The sequence below is a fragment of the Panthera pardus genome, unplaced genomic scaffold (assembly GCF_024362965.1).
Source record: "Panthera pardus isolate Hobbes unplaced genomic scaffold, ASM2436296v1 HiC_scaffold_17, whole genome shotgun sequence".
NCBI classification, from domain to species: Eukaryota; Metazoa; Chordata; class Mammalia; order Carnivora; family Felidae; genus Panthera; species Panthera pardus.
Window position 1 is genome coordinate 70464589 of NW_026526732.1, and position 19450 is coordinate 70484038.

General features: G+C 39.4%; 1 long non-coding RNA gene across 1 annotated transcript in view; it reads right to left on the bottom strand.

Moving 5' to 3' along the window:
- Positions 1–19450, bottom strand: part of LOC109263415 (uncharacterized) — a 146650-nt gene that overhangs the window by 105495 nt on the left and 21705 nt on the right. The window contains exon 3 of the long non-coding RNA XR_008422958.1: positions 11372–11428. This is a non-coding gene — a long non-coding RNA (uncharacterized LOC109263415). The remainder of the gene's footprint in view (positions 1–11371; positions 11429–19450) is intronic.

The window sequence follows — 19450 nt, forward strand, 5'->3', positions numbered from 1 at the left end:
ATTTGCACTTACTGGCTGAAGCCAGAGACATGTAGGTTGCCAGTAGCTAAAAGCAATAGGTCCAGTCAGTTTCTTCCCTGAATTTGTGTCTCTTCCTGGAAGTGCACAAACAGCAGGCAATGAAGACTTTAAATAGGAGAAGTTCCATTTTGTTTCTAATATTTTCGAGTCTACCTCTTCATCTTCAAGCCTGCTATCCCATGTCACTAGCAACAATATAAGGGCCTCTCAGTCATCTCCGGCCTCTGGTCTCCTCCACGGCATCGAGTCATCCTTGAGCACTGCCCTGCTCAAACATCACTAATAAAATATTCAGAATAAATCCAAACTATTTAGTTTGCTATTCAGGTTCTACACAATTTTATTCTTCCCCATTCTTCCTAATTTACCTTCTAGTACTTTCTAACACACATCTTATGCTCAGAATAGGTTGGCCTATTCATTGTACCCTGGACATGTATCATGCATCCCACTCTCCTTCCCTCTGCCTCAATCTAGAATCCTCTCCTCTTCCCTTTCTCTCCAAATCTTTCCCATCCCTCAAGACCCACTTCTGTCTCTACCTCTCGTAAAAAATCCTCCTTTAACTTCCCAACACACAATGATTTCTCCCTCTTCTACATCTTTAAAACCCCTAATGTCTATGCTAGTCATCTGATGCTCATCAGGCACTCTCTGGTCTGACTTGTTTCCTTTTCTTGGGCTTGTGCCTTATCACATCAACCAGATTATAAACCTATTTAGAGCAGACACCACTCTCTACACAGTGATTCACTGCTGTGATTACTCAACCTTTTGTATATTCTAGACTAGATCATGGAGCATGATACAGAACATGATGGAAACACAGATAAGTGAAGATAAAATAAATAGGTCTCATTGTCTTTCCCATTCATTCTGCATCTCTCTACACCCCATGGACGCCCCCCAATCCAAAATGGCTGCTCCACTGTGAGAAAAGCATGATATGACCTGATAAGTCTTTTCCGTATAAGAACTTGCCTGAAGAGACACAGACACTGTTGTCAGTGGTGGTTACTGGAGCTTGGAGCTCATGATGTAGAGTTGGACCAGCAGCTGAGCTAGATGAAGTAAACAAGATGAAATGCAGAGGATGCTGGCTTAGATGAGAGGTCAAGAGAGGAGATTTTCAGAGACAGATCGTGCAGCTCCAAGAAATGGAATGAGAGACTTAGCTCCTAATGGCCTTCTGGTTCTCAGGTCCAGTCTTTTGCTAAGCAGGGTCTGGTTGTGTTTCTTACCCATGAGATCCTCCTTTAACATTTCAGTAAATTGGGGCTAGCTTGAGTGGCTTTCTGTTTTTTCGCCTTCAAAGGAACTTTGACTAGAGAAGAGGCAGCATAGGCTGATAATAATTCTCACCCTCCATTCTTCATATTAATCCCAGGCTCCTACAGGGTCCTGCCCCTTCCCTTCTCCTACGGCTGTCACAGCAAAGCGTGACTACTGAATTCCTAGCATGGAAAACCAAGAATCAATTGCTCAAATGCTGTCAAAAAGTGACATTCAAGTTTGAGTGACAATGATGTCTTTGGTCCTGTCCTTATCCACTTTTCTATTTTTAGTGCTGTTCCTGCTCTCTGCAATTACAATGCTTAGTGCTTAAGCAGTTGCCAGGAGTTATTTAACAAGTACTTCGCCCTTCTTTGAAGATGATGCTTTGATCCTGAGCTTACATCCTTCTCTCAGTGACAGAGACTTCAGAATGTGCCACTTCACAAAACACCACATCTCTTCTGGTGTTCTCTTTGAATGACGGGCTTGAGCCCATTGACTGATCGTAGAAATTGGAGCTTGTCAGAAAGAAATTTCCCAAAACCCCAATGTCTTCAGAAATTTACTCTCCATCTATAAAATGGAGCTAACACGACCAAATTCTCAAGGATGCGAAGAAATAAATCAATATAATGGATGGAAAGTGCTTGGTAAATATCCCAAAGAGTATTATTATTCTAATTGCCAAAGCCCATTTATCTCAGATATCTTAATCAAGGTATAAATTTCATGTACAAAGGACAACTATCCAACACTTAGAGCTGTGTAGGGATGCAGAGGGTTACCCTGGGCCTTCTAAATGATGGCTATCTGGTGGGCATGCTATAGTGGCAACTCATGCATGTATGCATATTTTTCTGAAACTTGAATTTTTTATATTAAACACAAATTGTATCTCCCATTAGAAAACCCTATGTGCAAATTAGGGATCAATCAAGGGTAGAAAATATGGAAAGGGTAGGGATTAGGGAAAGAGTCTAAGCAAAGAAGAAAAATATCACCCTTATCAAAACATTTATGAAAATTTGTATGACCCTTTCTCCAAAGTGTACCTTCATCTTCAGCATGCAGAATATATTGCTGGGGTTTACAGATCAGGTCTTCCAGAAACAGATGTGGGTGCAGAAAGTTGACTGGGGAGCACGTTAGGAGCCACACCTGTGGGAGAGTGAACAAAGCTGGACTGGGCAGGAGAAGACCTTGGACTGCATTTAGTCACAACAAAAGCCTCAACTGATCCCACAAGGACACTCTTAAGCTGGATGAGCCTGCAGAGTTGTCCCAAGCAAAGCCAGGAGGCAGGGCCTTTGTATCACCACCTGTCAGTCATCAGGTACAGACTGTCCCCAGGAAGTGGTAAAACAGCTCTTTATCCAAAGGCAATTGCTGGAAGGGTTACTACTCAGCTGCAAGCTGTCCACCATCATTCCCAGCAGCTGGGGGAATGAGTGCCTCAGTCCTGATCCAGAGTCTGCATGTAAAGCGTCCATCACACCACATCAGAGTTACCATTATGTTGTTGTTGTTTTTAATGTGTCAACCAAAGAAATGACTAATAAGGAATTCCATGAAGAAAAAATGCTTTTTACAACAGTATTACAATGGCACACTCTAGGGGAGGGAACATATCCAAAACAAACTGGTATCTCACTAACAGGACCAACAGGAGAAACTGTGGTCAAATGCAAGAAAGCCCCAGACACTACCCTGCCCCACCACCCAAGCCCAACAACACACTACACCACTGACTCCTTAAACCACAGACATTAATCCCTTGTCAGTTATTTAACTCCAAGAGTGAGGTCTCGGCCGTAGCACAGTGGAAAGGATTATTTTATTTGTTTCAAGTTTGCCATTCCCTTTAACGCATACACCTGAGAGCTGACAGTATTATTATTTCAAAAAGGCTTATGGCTATTAAAACTGAAATTAAAAGGTATCAGAAACAACTTGGAGAATTAAAAAATCAAAAATAACATCTATAATACTTGCAATTTCTCCCATTAAATGATAGGATGTGCTAAAACTTATCTACACACAATTTTGCAGGATGAAATCCTTTCCAGATTTTCCTATAACTTTTATAGATATTTATTCCTTGGAACACTTTAATAAAACTTAACTGAAATGCATTGCAAAACATCTTGTTCTTTATCAAAACTACATTTTTCTCACATGCTCAAGGGAAGGGCATTCTCTCTCACCTATGAAATGTGAAAGTGGCACCTCTAATGGTCTCTTTGCCCCATCTTGCTGATTACCTTAGCTCAGAAATTTATCAGTTCAAGAAGATGTATTCACTTCCTGGTTAATTCAAAGATCATATTCTATAATTTTAGTTCACCCACAATGGACAATGTGTCCAGGTTATTATCTTCTAGGAGGATTACCATTTAAGCTCCTCCTGGAGCTCAAGTCTTCTTTGTCCATTAGCTAGGATTTTTATCTGCAACCAGGAACAAGATGTACATTGTCCTACATTAATAATTTGGCAGGTTATAAACAACCATTGTTCCTTTCTCTTTTTGATGTTCTTCATATTTTTTTAAAATGACTTTAACAAGTACTTTGGGAGTCCCTGATCCTTTCCAACTTATCACCATCATACTGTTGATGTGCCTAATTGATAAAGGACGAAACATTTATTTTATTCCTGGGCACGGAACCAGTCCCTATCAGTACTTGGTTTGGACAGATTCTCACCAGCATGGGAGGCTATATAAATTACTGGCTAATAGCATGGATTCTTGAACTATGTTGCCAGGCTTCAGGTCACACCTCTGTCACTTAGCTTTGGAAAAATCACAACTTCTCTGTGCCTCAGCTTCCCCATTTATAAAATGAGAATATCTGTTCATAGGATTACTGTTAGAATTAATTCAATTAAAAGCAGAACCTCATCCATAAGTGATATATACACATACATGCTAGTACTATTATTGTTATACTATTTTTACCAAAAATCCAACAATGCAAATTTAAAATTGTTACCACTTATACAGCTAAGTTATGGCATTTTAAAAAATAACAGCACAAAATTCATTCTGGCTTAATCATTCTCTTCTGTTTTAATGAGATCATGCTCTATATATTACACTCATAGGCACCAAAAAGATGACACCCAAGCTAATTAAAATATCCATTCATTTATTCCATGCACATCTCTGAGCAAGGCATTGAATTGGTTGTTGGTACTCCACGTATGATTAATATACGGGTCTTGCCCTCAGAGCATCATTCCTGCCAATGTTCTGCAAAAACTGGCCCTTCGTGGAGGTGAATAGTGTCCTTTCCAGTACATTTTCTTATCTCATATTTATTCTCAAGCAATTATTGTTAGCAAATGCCCTTACACCCTGGGCATGAAGCTTCCTTTCAGGTAATTGAGAGCTTAAAAGGGATAGATATTGCATATTAGAGAGCAAAAGGAGATTCCAAAGAAAGGATTTAGCAGATGTGGTAGTATTTTTCTACAAAATCATTGTGATCTTCCTACCAATATCTATTTCTAGGCAAGTGCTATATTAATATGCCACTTTTCACACATCTAACACTAAGGAGAACTAACAGAGTTAGTCTTCCCCTTTCCCTGTCATTCCTTGGATAAAATGGTTTGCTTCACAAAATTACTTGTTTAGTCTTATGGCTCACTGGTGTCATCAATAATGTGTATTGGGTATATCACTAATTAAGTCACATCCATTAGTTGCATGTTTATTGTGTGATAAACATCATACTACACAATACATAGGAAATTTTAAAGTACCAAAAAACGTATTAACCAAATTTTAAAATTAAAAAAAAAATACAAAAGTCATCAGAGCATGTTTGAATTAATTAGGGAAAACTTTAGAGAGGTGAATTTTAAGCCAGAAAAGTTACATACATGTATTGGTGATAGCAGAGAAAGGGCTCTGATATTCAACAAGGCACAGAGGAAGGAATTAGAAAATCCGTAGGGTAATCTTCCCGTCAGAAACCACACACAAACCCCACACACCTCTACCTTTCCAAAACTCATGTTTGTCTGAGGGCAGAGACAAACTGGTCAATAAACTTGACAGATGTTTGTAGAGTATCTGCCACAGGGCTGAACAGGATCCCCCCATTCTGTGATCCCAGATGAGCATGACCTTCTCAAATTTCTCTAAGTGACTGAAGTTGGAGACCAGGAATTCTTGTGAACCACAGTGGAGCTCTACCCGTCAGAGGAGAGTTTGGGGTCCTGGAAATCATCTGTCATTGGCCACTGAGTAGTAAATGGTAATTCCCTAAACTCCTGTTGCCTGGGGAATGTTTCCTAACACAATACAGAAAGTATTTCAAGGCTGGCCCATCCAGAAATCTGATCCAAGTAGTTCCTGAGGGGCATTAAAACTGCCCTCCGGTGGCCACAGTATGGGAAAGAATACAAATGCCAGAGAAACCACACACTAAGAGGGCCCAGGTTAGGAATTTAGAGAGCCAAAGCATCCTGCTCCAGCTCACAATTAAGCAAGCAAAGACCAAGAACTCTCTGGTAGCAATGAGGAGAGTCAAGAAGCAAATGTCCACAAAAACAGGCAGACAAGCCAGAGACAAGAACAACATGGGCATATCTGAATATTGGACAGGAGCAGCAAGGCTTCCAGCAATTCCTGTGTGAGGAGAGACTGAGGCCTGACATAAATATCTGCACCTTTGTGCAATCCTAGGACAGGGCAAAGTCAAGCTTTTTAAACAAATTCTTTGCCCTTCATAAAATTTCTACTTTAAACATCCTTTTAAGGTATCATTATTTATACATAGCTGGGCCCAATGGTCATTACCTTTAGAGTTAGGTTTCCAGGGTCTGGAGCAAAGCAAAGAAAATGGGGATCCCCCCCTTCCCTTTCTCCACCTTTAGGAATTATCCTAAGAGAATTATTTGCATTTCAGTGTACCACACCACACAGGGGCACATATCTGAAGATGAATCATGTTCCTGTATCATTGAAAGACAGACTTTCAAGGACATTCTGTGCAGCTAAACCTTCTCTAATCCTGAACTATGAATCCAGGGCTGTGCCAGCCAATCTGGTGTAGGAAGGAGGAATCCACTTACCTTGATTTGATATTTCTCCAACTTTCCCAACTTGAACTTGATTCTCCATTCATCCACTCAACAGGCTCATACATACCACTCACTAAGGACCCAGGACTGCTCTAAGCACTGTAGCACCCATTTAATCCACACAACACTGTCAATTGTATGGCTTCAGCACCCCTCTCCCCCTCCATACACAAAACATCCCTTGCTCTTCATGTGTGTCACTTCTTCATTTGTTTGTGCCTTTTATGTGATTCTGTGTTATACTCTTATTTATGTTTGTGTCCTCCCCAGATGGATTATCTGCTCCAATAGGCCAATACTTGTCCAAATGCTATGACTTATAGGGACTTTGATGTTTGTCCCCTCCCTGGCAAACTGTTGAGGAGGGTGACACTTGCTGATGCTGTAGATTCCTCTCAGGAGCTTACCCTTCAGGCTTCCTGAGGAAAAAACAGCTTGCTCCCCCTTCCTCTTTTCTGGGGTATCTGTCTACACCATCCCCACTGCGGCATATATACTGCTGCTTCCATGCCCCCAGCCCAAGTCAGGTATCTCAGCATTGCTGGGCATACCTGGGAAGACATCATTTTTTTCTGTCAAATTGCAAGACTCTGTGTCCAAGGGCCACAGCCATAGCAATTTCCTCCTACATCCAGGCCTGACTCTGTCACACTTGGCCCTACCGTGGTGGTGGAGCTCTTTGTGGAGTGCTTAGTGCAGCACTCTGGCAATTAGGGGCTTGGCAAATGCTTTTCCATGATGCTGAAGTGAGGATCAGAGGGGCAAAATAGTCTCTGGAACAAAGGGGCACACTGTGAGTGAATTCACCTTTTATTATGGGCTGTTTGGCCACCAGACCCCTGTGTGCCCAGGATGAAGGGAAACAACAGTATGAACGTGAGCATAGGACAGGGCACGCAGAGACTGGGGCCATGGCGCCAAGCCCGTTAGCACCAAAACATAGAAACAATAAGATCCAAAGTTAATAACCAAGTTAGGGAAATATTAACTGACACAAAGAATTTGGAAGTCACAAACTGGTTTCAGAGAAACCCCCATAGATTCCAAGCTCAATAGCAAGTGTATATTCAAAAACACTAATTAGCAGGCAAAATGGAGGTTCATGAAACAAAGTTCTAAAGAAAGCGAAGAAGGCTGGAGAGTTGGGGGGTGGGGCAGGAGCAAGACAATTTCCCTAGCGAGAATGATGAGAGAGTTGCTTGCTCAAGGGCAAATTTTATGGAAAATCATGATCCAGTGCTAACAAAGGGAGAAACCTTTCCAAAGAGTTAATGGAGCAGTTAGAGAAATTCAGGTTCAGTAAATCATGAGGACCGAGAGTATTGATCTGAACATTGTGGTGGGTGAAAATATGGAGCTGAGCTGCTGACCAAACTATATAATAGAACAGTTCTTCAAAAGTGGCTGGGGATTTTAGTTGCTGAGTTGATGCTGGAGTCTTGCCCACAGAGCTCTCCCTCCCAAGCTGGTTCTCTTAAGAAATTCTGCCCACTGTATCCTGGAGGTTAGTCACCTCTCCCATTCACATAACTGTACCCCTCATCTCTGATGATTCCACATCCACAATCTCCAGGCCAACCTCTCATCTGATCTCTGGGGGTATTTCCAAATCTCTGCAGGACATTTCTATGCTGGTGACTCACTATCACAGATACTTAGACACTCATTGTCCCAATGCCCTCACTGCCATAACCAGTGAGAAAACAAAACAAAGCAAGCAAACAAACCACAAAACCACCCAAATTGTGTTCCCTGACCTCCAGCCTTGAACACATGGAGAAACCTGTGATCCCTCCCACATCTTCAGATCCTCTACAATTTGCCAATAACAGTAGCATGTCACCTTGGCCAGTTATTCAACTTTCTCTAATTCTGTTTCCTCACCTGGAGAATGTGAATAATAAAGATTGACATGAGGACTGAAAAAGCCCAAGTGTGCAAAGTGCTCAGAATGACACCTGACACATAGTTACACACACACTATCATTTTTACCTGCGCTGGCATTACATTAAAATATTTCTTCACTTCTTTCCACTGTAGGTTCCAGCAGCATCACATCAAGGCCCTTATTGCCTCAGGCCACATTAGAATCCCAAACAAATAGAGCTAGGAGACTCCTAAGGGAAATGAAGTACTTAATCTAGAGTGCTTTCACTTCTCTGCACTGACTCCTCTTAGCCTTGCGGACGCCACAGCCCTCTCCCTGCTCTTCTCCAGCACCAGCATCTCCTTTTCTAAATACTCAGTCCACATCAGTCCTTGTTCAAGAACCTACAGTGGTTCCCTAGGATAAGGCTATCCCTGGGGAGTGTGAGCCCTAGGCAAATGTATTTCGCAGGTCCATATGTGTATCAATAATTTTATTGGAAAATGAACCCATGTTACTGATGAAGATTTAAAATAATGGTATTTATTGCCTGATGTGAACATTCTTATCTCCTTCATCCCCTGTGAACGAGAGTTACTCCAAATCAGCATGTCAGCACCATTCTAGTGGTCCGATGTCATGCAATATTACAAAAGAAATAACTTGCTGCCCAGGGTCAGTGGGAACAAATGCTGACCAAGCTACTCTCCTGAATTAGGCCCCACTTTGGCTTCAAGAAAATACATAAGCATGAGTTCTGGAGCTCCTGTAGATATCTGGTCAACCTCATAGGCTGGCTAGAGAGAAGCACATTGCCCTAAAGGGGAGAAATGAGATCTGACTTGGACACTGAAACCGAAATAGCATTGCAGCTGGGGACTTCAAGTAATGTCATCCAAATCATGAGGACTTCTGTGGTGTGGTGACCCAAGGCAGGGATCTTGCCCATGGTTAAGAGCAGTACTGTCTCATCAGCTGGTTAATAGATTGAGATGCTATGGAAGAGTACCTCAGAGCCACTTTTCATAGCTTTATGAAGACGTCTGGCCAATTGCATTATATGTTAAATAACTAGGAACTTGGATGCATTAAAAATTAATAGAAAATTGTATGAATAATGAATATGTGGCAGTATATAAAATGATCATACATTACCTGCAGTTAGACAATGAATCCTTGAAATGGTATGAGTTATATGACCCTATAGTCTTTTCACTGGTGGCCTGAGGTGAACAAGAACAAAGGAGAGAGTAAGTAAAATCTGGGTGAAGGGTATTTCACTGTCCGAGTTACTTATGCTCATAAAGCATGTGCCTAAGTGTCTATCCCCACTCCTTCACTCTCTGAGACCCGCCACACAGCCCTGAGCCCCTGAGCCTAAATTGCAGGTAATGAGGCTGATCCCAGCCTCCTAGGATTGACAGACCCCTTAGGATGCAAGCAAAGCAGGTTAGGTTAGCCTTCTTGGAGCCATGCCAGCCAGGATTGTGGTTGTGGGAATTTCATTGATCTGGTCTGGGCCACAGAGGGTCAGGTAGAGGGAGAACCAAAAATAAGGCAGTGTAGTATCTACCAACCTCCCACCTCTATCCCTTTTTCCTCCCTCCTCCCCAAGTCTGCTTGGGGACTTCCAAAGAGAAATGCTGTAATCCATGAACATCTCCAGCCTCATGAGGTCATTTTCCAAAGGTTTTATAGTTTCTCATGTCTCCTTCTCACTCTGCCAGTATCCAATTACTAGGTTCTCTCTCTCTCTCTCTCTCTCTCTCTCTCTCTCTCTCTCACGCACACACACACACACACACACACACACACACACACACACACAGAGTGTTGGCACATTTTGGCTTCTAGAGTTTTAGATAATATGTTGGCTCAACAAGAGAAAAAAAAAGAGCTTTTCCTGCCAAATTAAAGAGAGGCAGAGCCTGGTAACACAGGTGATGGGGCGAATATTTACAAAGTCTGCCTCCCCACACTGCTTCTTTGATGCAATTCTTTTTTTGCCCTAAAGGAATTTCATGGTAATGAAATCTGTACTCAAAAATCAAGCCTTCCTAACTAGAGATACCTTGGGACTGTTTGTTCTCTGCAGTGTAGTGGTGTGTGGCATGACCCTTTTCTGAGTGTGCATGTGAGGCAGTATGTGTGTTGGGGGGAAGGGGGATGTTGCTATCAATGTATGATCTGAGCCTGCTTTGAAAGCTGATCCCAAGGGGTAAAATAAGATATGGCACTAATCTGAGGAGACATTAAAATCTTCTGACCTGTCTTATCTAACAGAATTCTGGTGCTTGTTTTTCATTATAAAGATCTGGGGTAATAACTTTATTTAGTGCTTGCATTCCCCCCCCCCCCCCCGGATTTCTACAGGAAAGTCAAAGACACTGATTTATAAACAGAGGGTTCTTATGTACTATTTTTAGAACAATGCTGTACCAGATTTATAAGGGGGTTGGGGGGGGGGGGGAGAAACTACAGTCACTTTTGAGCAAAGTAGCATTTCACTGCATAATAATGAAGTACTAATTGCTCTTTGTCATCACTTTTTATGCAAATTGCCCTGGAGCATTTGCCCAACATGCATTTTACATTTTAACAAAGAAAGTGGAGTCTTGATAAACAAGAATCGTATACCCAAGCAAAAATAAAAATATCAGCTATAAAATAAAACTGCTTAAGGTGCATTCTCTAAGGATATAAATTTTTCTATTATATCATCCCCCATATTAGATCTATTTGACCAAGAAGATTCCTTCGAATCTGAAGTAACAGTTTATGTGTCAGGCAAACAATAATAATAATAATAATAATAATAATAATAATAATAATAATATTTCTATGCAAAACCTGCATATTTTACTCATCCTACAATTTACAATGGAAGTTTGATGTGAAAATTATGTTCCCAGCAGAATTTAAATAGACCAGGTCAAAATCTAGATTGGTAAAGGAATCATGTTGTGTCAAAGCATTTTTCACAGGCACAAATCTCACTATTTTAGAGGTTTCAGTTATTCTAATGGATTCCCATTTTCATAGAGACAGTCATCAGCGTTATCAAAAAAGAAACACGATTTGCATATCATAAATAGGTACAGAGTTTGAAACATACCTTAAGGACGTGTGTGTTCAAATTCTGGTCTGGTGATTGTTACTGGTTCCTATCATACTGACACCAGGCAATAGGGGAGAAAAAAGAGAAATGTGATTTATAAGTTTTCAGAGACCTTCAGAGAAATCTAAAATTCAAACCTGGCCTTCCAGGTCATTATGAAGATATATTTGTGGAGGAAAGAGGATAGAACATATTTTATTTAACAGTCTGTTAGCTTGATCTATACCATTTAAATATTTAAACATATGGTATGTGGGCCTCCATTTGTACTCTTGCCCCAGGCCCCACAAATGTTAGGGCAAGGTCTGCTTCTCAGAACCACTCCCCCACCTCCAACTCACTAGCTTCAATCAATCTGTACATGTTCATTCTAAAAATGGAATGCAATTGGTTTTAAAGGCAGCTGATGTTGAGGGCCATCACCTATGCTATTCAGTAAATCTACACTTTGCAAATAGAAAAATACAGTGTGTGACAAGGTGCTATTTATGAAGCAATAGATGATTTCTTCTCAGATGCAGAGCGATGAACTGCTGCCTTATTAAATGACCATCGTAGAGTGTTATTTCCAAAGTATGATAATTCCTGGAATAATAATAATCATACCATGAAGCCTATTTAATTCCAGACTTCAAAGCTGTTTACAGCCTTAAAGTTATTAGTCCACAGTCCCTTCCTCTGAGTTGGATCCATAAGGTATTATCCATTCATTTTTTTATAAGCACCTAGGCCCAGACCCAGAAGAATATTGCCTAAGGTCATTGAAGGAGTCAGGGTGCGAGTGGAGTGTGGAATCCCCACTCATAGTCGCAGACCCCCTCCGTTAGACAACCTGATTATGAGATGAAATACTGGTAAACATGAGCTTCTGTGCCCAGGAAATGCACTGTGAAGGGCATAATGAATTACTTATGCTGTGTAGTGTATGTATAAATCATATTAAAGCATGCTGAATAGTACATTATCATGCTTCTATTTTGCATTACAAAAGTAACTAATGTAAGCTGCAAAGTGTACTTTTAATCCATTATTCATTTCTAAAAGTAGTCAGACCACTATTCAAGTACCATAAAAGGCTACCAGGATAAGCAAACCTGCTTTTCAATTTATGAAGATGAAACAGCAAGATTTTAAAATCAATTTTAAATTAGTCAAGCTGTATTTATGAAAACACATCAAATCTGTGCATTTCTGGTTCAGATGGAGAAATTATTACAAACTCTAAACTTTCCCCCCCCCCAAAAGATTATGTGTCTTAAGTCTGGAATCAATATAATTACTTTTATTATGTGTGATTCTCTGATATTATTTGTTTTACCTTACTTTTTAAATGTTTACAATGGATCAAAACTTATTTTTAGTGTTCTTTCTCATTTGGGTTGAATTATCTACATTCTGATTTTCCACAGCTACTACCTTGCCCCCAAATGTTTCCCCAGCACACAAGCAAATAATTAGGGTGGCCTTATCACCCCTGAGCACCCCATCTGAAAGACCCCTCAAAAGTCTTCCTAGTCAGGGTTCAAAAACCAGAAACCATAAAAGAAAAGATTGATGCAAATTGATACAAAAGCAACATTAGCACAAAATACAACTGACAAACTAAGAAAATACTTGCAATCTAAATCATAGTGGGTCAAGCCCTTCAATGTTGAGTGAGTCTTAACAAATTGAGAGAAGTCCAAAAGCCCAACAGAAACTGAACAAAAGATGTGAACATAAAATTCACCAAGAAAGCAATACAAATGGTTCTTTAACACACCAAAAACCGTGCAATCTCACACACAGAAAATTCAGATCAAAGCTACATGATGATACCACTTCAAATTGGCAAACATTTCTCAAAGTTTGATAATATAATTGTTGCCAGGGCTGTGGGGAAACAATCAGTTGCATATGCTAGGACTGCAAATTAGAATAAATCTCATGGATGGCAACATGGCAATCCCTACCAAAGTTACTTGCTTGGACCCAGTGATCCCACTTCTGGGACTTCATCCTACAGATCCATACATCTGCACACTATGAAACAATATATATACAAGGTCACCCACTGCAGTATTATTGCAGAAATAGCAAAAATTTGGAAACAACTCAAGAGCATGTGATGGTTAATTTTATGTGTCAGCTTGACTGGGTCACAGAATGCCCAGATACTTAGTCAATCATTATTCTGGGTGTTTCTGTGAGGGTGTTTTTGGATGAGATTAACATTTAAATTGGTAAACTAAGGGGTGCCTGTGTGGCTCAGCTGGTTAAGCATCCAACTCTTGATCTCAGCTCAGGTCATGATCTCAGGGTCATGAGTTCAGGCCCTGCATTGGGCTCCACACTGGGTGTGAAGGCTATGTTAAAAAAAAATCGGCAGACTGAGTAAAGCAGATTGCCCTCCCTATTGTGCATGGGCCTCATCCAGTTAGTTGAAGGCCTGAAAAGAACAAAAAGGCTGACCCTCCTCAGCCCTCCCCACCTTGCAATAAGAGACAATCAGCTTTTCCCTGCCTTTGAACTGATACTGAAATATCTGCTCTTTCTGGCTCTCAGGCTGCCAGCCTTCAGATTGGAACTACACCATCAGCTCTCCTGGGTCTGCAGCTTGCCAACTTACTCTGCAGATCTTGGGACTTTGTCAGCCTCCAAAATCATATCAGCCAGTTCCTACACACACACACACACACACACACACACACACACACACACTCTCTCTCTCTCTCTCTCTCTCTCTCTCTCTCTCTCTCTCCCTATTGGTTTTGTTTCTCTGGAGAACCCTAATACAATAGAGAATTGGTTAAATAAACCATCATACACATATTAGGGAATAGTACTCAGATATAGAAAAACAAATGGAGATGATCTCTGCGATCTCCAGGACATACTAAGTGAGTAACAGTAAGGTGCAAAACAAGACACATCATATGCTAACTATTTCGTGAAAGGAGGGATAAGGATGTATATAAGGATATGTATTTGTAATTGCTTATGTTGAAAAGAAACACAAAAGTGGTAAATAAATTTATTTCTATCGGGGGTCAAAGTGAATCAGGACATATACTTGCAAATGAATACTCTTTCGATCCTTTTGGGTTTTGATTCATATGAATATATTACTTATCAAAAAATAATTTAAATTTATAAAGCAATAATAGTGCTTCTTTATCATATCACCCTAATTTATTTCTTTTATTGTACTATTACTGCCTGAGATTTTTCTTGCTTAATTATTGGTTTTCTTGTGCCTTGCTCTCTAGAACAGGGGTCAGCAAATTATAGCCCATGGGCCAAATCCAACCCACCTCTTATTTTGTAAATAAAGTTTTATTGGTAAACAGCCCTGTCCAATCATTTATATATTTCTAAGGCTGCTTTTATGGTACAGTGGCAGAGCTGAATAGCTGTGACTGAGACCATATGACCCACAAAGCCTAAAGTATTTACTCTCTGGCCTTTTACAGAAAAAGTTTACTGACTCTTGCTCTAGAATGTGAGCTCCTTCCAAATAAAATGCAAAGGCAGAAAGCTTATTTGGTCTTCACTGTATCCCTCAGAATACTGTCTAGTGCACAGTAGGTGCTCCTCAATTCTGTCACAGGTTGAGTTTCCAGGGAAATGAACTCTGAGATGGAGATTAGCAGGTGGGAGGTTTCTTAGGGAATGTTGCTGGGATCATCGGAGAAACAGGAAGGAGCAGCGTGGGGCAGAAGGAGAAGTCAAGCCTTGGTGTGGTCTCAATGAAATGCCTCACCTGAACTGGCAGGGAGTTCTGAAAATGAGGTGACCCTTCGGAGCTCTCCAAATGAATTGAGAGAGCCAGGCCATTAAACTCCCACTTGGATCTGTCATTGGATGGGAGCCAACCCAGGAAGGAGGTGTGACCTTGAGGGAAGTAGCTATCTTCAGCCAAAACTAATCCTAAATAGTGGTACCCCTGGTGAGGGCTGTCTGCCAATAGTACTCCCAAAAGCTGGGGCAGTAGGTCTTTAAGGGGAAGGAGTGGGGGCCAAACAACATAGCATCCGTCACAAGGACTAATTAAATGTGTTTGTATGCATCTGCTCCAGTGGTAATTCCAGTTCATAATACCACTCAGTAGATTTTATTCTCAGAATCTTTCAATATGTTTTAGCTTATATAATTTCAGAAGCAGACACTGAGACAACCATGGGAGTGTTTGTGTGTGTGTGTGTGTGTGTGTGTGTGTGTGTGTGTCTGTGTGTGTGTGATGTAGAACACACCAGTAGAGGAATGGAGAAGTCAGACAGTAGGTAAGGCAGTTGAGCCACTGCCCATAGTATCATAGACAAGTGCTACTCAGAGAGGGATTCAGGGAATAGTGCCCATCCAGGAACTGTTTGCCGCTGAGTTTACATTTACAGTTGTTCTCAATTCCATCTCATTCTCATCCTTGGTTTCAGAGCAGAATTAGGTAGAACTATTTTTCCACTCACTCAAAATCATTATCTTTAACTTAAAGTTAAGAGACAATGCCTGGATGTAAAAGTCATACTGGTGCCTAAATGCTATAGAGCAACTTGATATAAAAATCTCTTCCCTTTGTTCCCTTCTCTAATAAGGGCACCTAAACACCAGTTTAGATATTATCGAATGCAAGGTGCAGGCTTGCTTTTTCTAACAACTTCTCTGTTCTAGGAGTGGCTGACCATTAGTTAGTTTCATTTCCCTTACTCTCCTATCATGATCACCCTGAATCACCTCCAACACAAGGAAAGCTGAGAGAGAAATACCCACCTAGAACACTCAGGAGATTGCAACCAAATGACCATGCTTTTCAATCAAAGGATAGTAATTTTCACATTTTTCTAGGAAGGGTAAAATATTTCCCATCCCAAACTTAAGTTTTCTATCTTTTGAATCTAGAGATTCTGTATTTTAAAATGATAGTTCCTATGGGAACAAAGTATCAATTTCTCTTAGCAACCACTGTAGCTTTTATAGCATTGATAAACTTGGTTTCAACATGAAACTACTTTCACTAGGAGCTTATTGTTAACCGTAAAACCAAGCTTACCATAGCATGATTTTAAAAAACCACATTTTAAGCAGGATATAAAATCACATATAAATAGCAATATGTACAAAATAACATATGTACAAAACACAAAAAGACTTCAAAGAAATAAACTAAAATATTAAATTATGTTCTTCATGTCCATACTTTCTCAATTTTTGCTTTGTGCACAAAATAAATCTAATGCAAAAAAAAGTAACTCTAAACACAATATAATTTGATTTTAAGTTAGAGATAGAGAATGGAAGTATTATATAAACTCTAAGCTGAGCCTCAGACTGCTGTCTTCTCACTCTAGCTTCATGACTACGTTACTGGATGGTAGAGCCCAAATCACTTAACCCCTTACCCCTGGCCTGCATGCTCTTCCCATGAAAAATGATGTCTAAGTTTCTTTGGAACCCTAAAATTTAATGATTTTATAATTTTACTTTCCCACCATAATTTTATGTTGTGGGATGGCCCAATCCTGGAGCAGTCTATAGACGCTGAAGAGCATGAAAACCACCAGGGAATAAAAGATAACAAATATTGGTGAGGATGTGGAGAAAAGAGAACACTTCTGCACTGTTGATGGGAATGTAAGTTGGTGTAACCACGATGAAAAGCAGTATGAGGTTTCCTCAAAAAATTAAAAATAGAATTATCATATAATCCAGTAATTCTACTTCTGGGTATGTATCTGAAGGAAATAAAATCATTACCTGGAAGAGACATCTGCACCTCCCATGTTCATTGCACCTCCCGTGTTCATTGCAGCATTATTTACTATAGCCAAGATGTGGCTGGCAAGTCCACTGGCAGATGAATGGATAAAGAAAATGTGATATATATACAGAGACGACCCTTGAATAACACAGGTTTGAGCTGCGAGTCATTTATACATGGATTTTTTTAAAGTACAGTGTTGTAAATGTATTTTCTTTTCCTTATCATTTTCTTAATAACATTTTCTTTTTCTATCTTGCTTTATTTAAAAATTTCCTATCCCAGTAATACACTAAATATACTGTATTTAAAAATACAGTATACAATACACATAACATACAAAATATGTGTTAATCAATTCTTTATGTCACTGGTAAGGCTTCTGGTCAACAGTAGGCTATTTATAGTTAAGTTTCTGGGAAGTCAACAGTTATACATGGATTTTTTATTGCACAGGGGTTTGGTGTCCCTAACTGCAGTATTATTCAAGGGTCAGCTATATATATATGCAATATATATATGATATATATATATGATATATGGTGTATATCATATATATATCATATACAGATATCACTTATGTATACATATATTGCATCACATATATGTGTATATAATATTACATCATATATACACATACCATCATAAATATGTATACCATATATATTATATCTATATATAATATACACATATATAATATATCTATATATAATATCTATATATTATATCAGCTTTTACTGGAAACTTCTTTCTCCCAGTATGAAACTAGGATCCACTGGTAAGCAAAAAAGAAAAACCCTCATAGAGGAGTTGCTTCTTGAAGATAAGCAAATTTTAAAAATTCAAAACAGACGTGTCTTTACTAGATGTATATTGTAAAAAGACCGCATTTAATTTAATAACCAGAAGAAAGCAGTTCAAGGATTATATGGTGCTGAGTTTTTGATCCAGGGTTGGGATGGGAGAAGTGTTCATATCTTGGTGTTTATATTGTTCAACATAGGTTCTCTTTAAATGTATCATGGGTTTAAGAAAACACAAGGTATGAAAATCAAAATGCATAAAACATAAAGTGGGGCATAATGAAACACATTTCAAATGCATTCTTACCTTTACAAAAAGATTATTTACATAAATTTTGAAATAGGAATGTCCCCTTCAGCATTTGAAATACCATGAGTTTGATAATACTATGTTTCTTGATATGGGTGCTGGTTACATGGGTGTGTTCACATTGTAAAAATTCGTTGAGGTGTGAACTTACGGTTTGTGCCCTTTACAATAAGTATATTATAATTTAGTACAAACTTTACCTAAAAATTCATTCATTGTAAATAACCCAATGTGTGTACATGGATATAAGTCTGCTATACCTTTCGTAGGTGGCATGTTAGAAAACTCTTGAGTGAGGTAAAAAAGGACAGGATAGAACTAGTTTGTATGAGTTCAAATGGGTCCATAGGAAGAAAGAAGGAAGACCAAGTCAAGGTCAAGTGTAACTGAATGTCAACAAAATGGCATGGCCATGTAAGATGGCCATTTTTAGGGTAAAGTCAAATGTCAGAGCTGACCATCTTTATTTAAAGAAGACTAATAAAGATACAGATTTGGGCCATGAAGGTAAAAATAAAAGCAATGTAATTTCTCCTGCCACGATACTGGAACTCCATTTCCAAGAGAACTGGTGTGAAATCATAGAAGGCAGGATTTGAATATTGAACTGGCCACTTACTAGCTATAGAATGCTGGTCATACCTAACCCCTCTGAGTTCATTCATCTGTAAAGAAGAGATAATAAAACATACTACTTTGTGGGGTTGTTTTAAAGATTAAGCAAATAATATATATGAAGTACTGGTCTAGTGTTTACCTCAAATAACAGTAATTATTATTGTTCCTACCCCAAGATGTGAACATTTTAAGGAAAAATTGTGTTTCCATTTAGAATTACTTAAATTTTTTAAAGGCAAAACTGAATGTTTTGGTCAAAAACCATTTTATTTTTCCATGTTAGCACTAAAAACATTTTTAGGACCAATCTATGATTTCTATGGGCTGAAAGTGTGATTTTGCATTTTTCCCTTCTAGTTTTTGAGAACGATGTGGAACACATAGGCTTCTAAGTAGGTACTGACTGTTGGCGTTTAAGCTCCTGGCAGTTAATATAAACCCTGGATTTACATGGCCTTCAATTTCCTTCACAACAGTTGCCTAAGTAGGATTTATCACCCTTGTCCTGGTGCACACGGGAGGATAGACAAGGTGAAATGTATAGTCAAGCTGGTTAGCCTGTCTTAATGTTAAAATGTTTTTGAGTAAGGACTAGCTTTAATTTTTACACT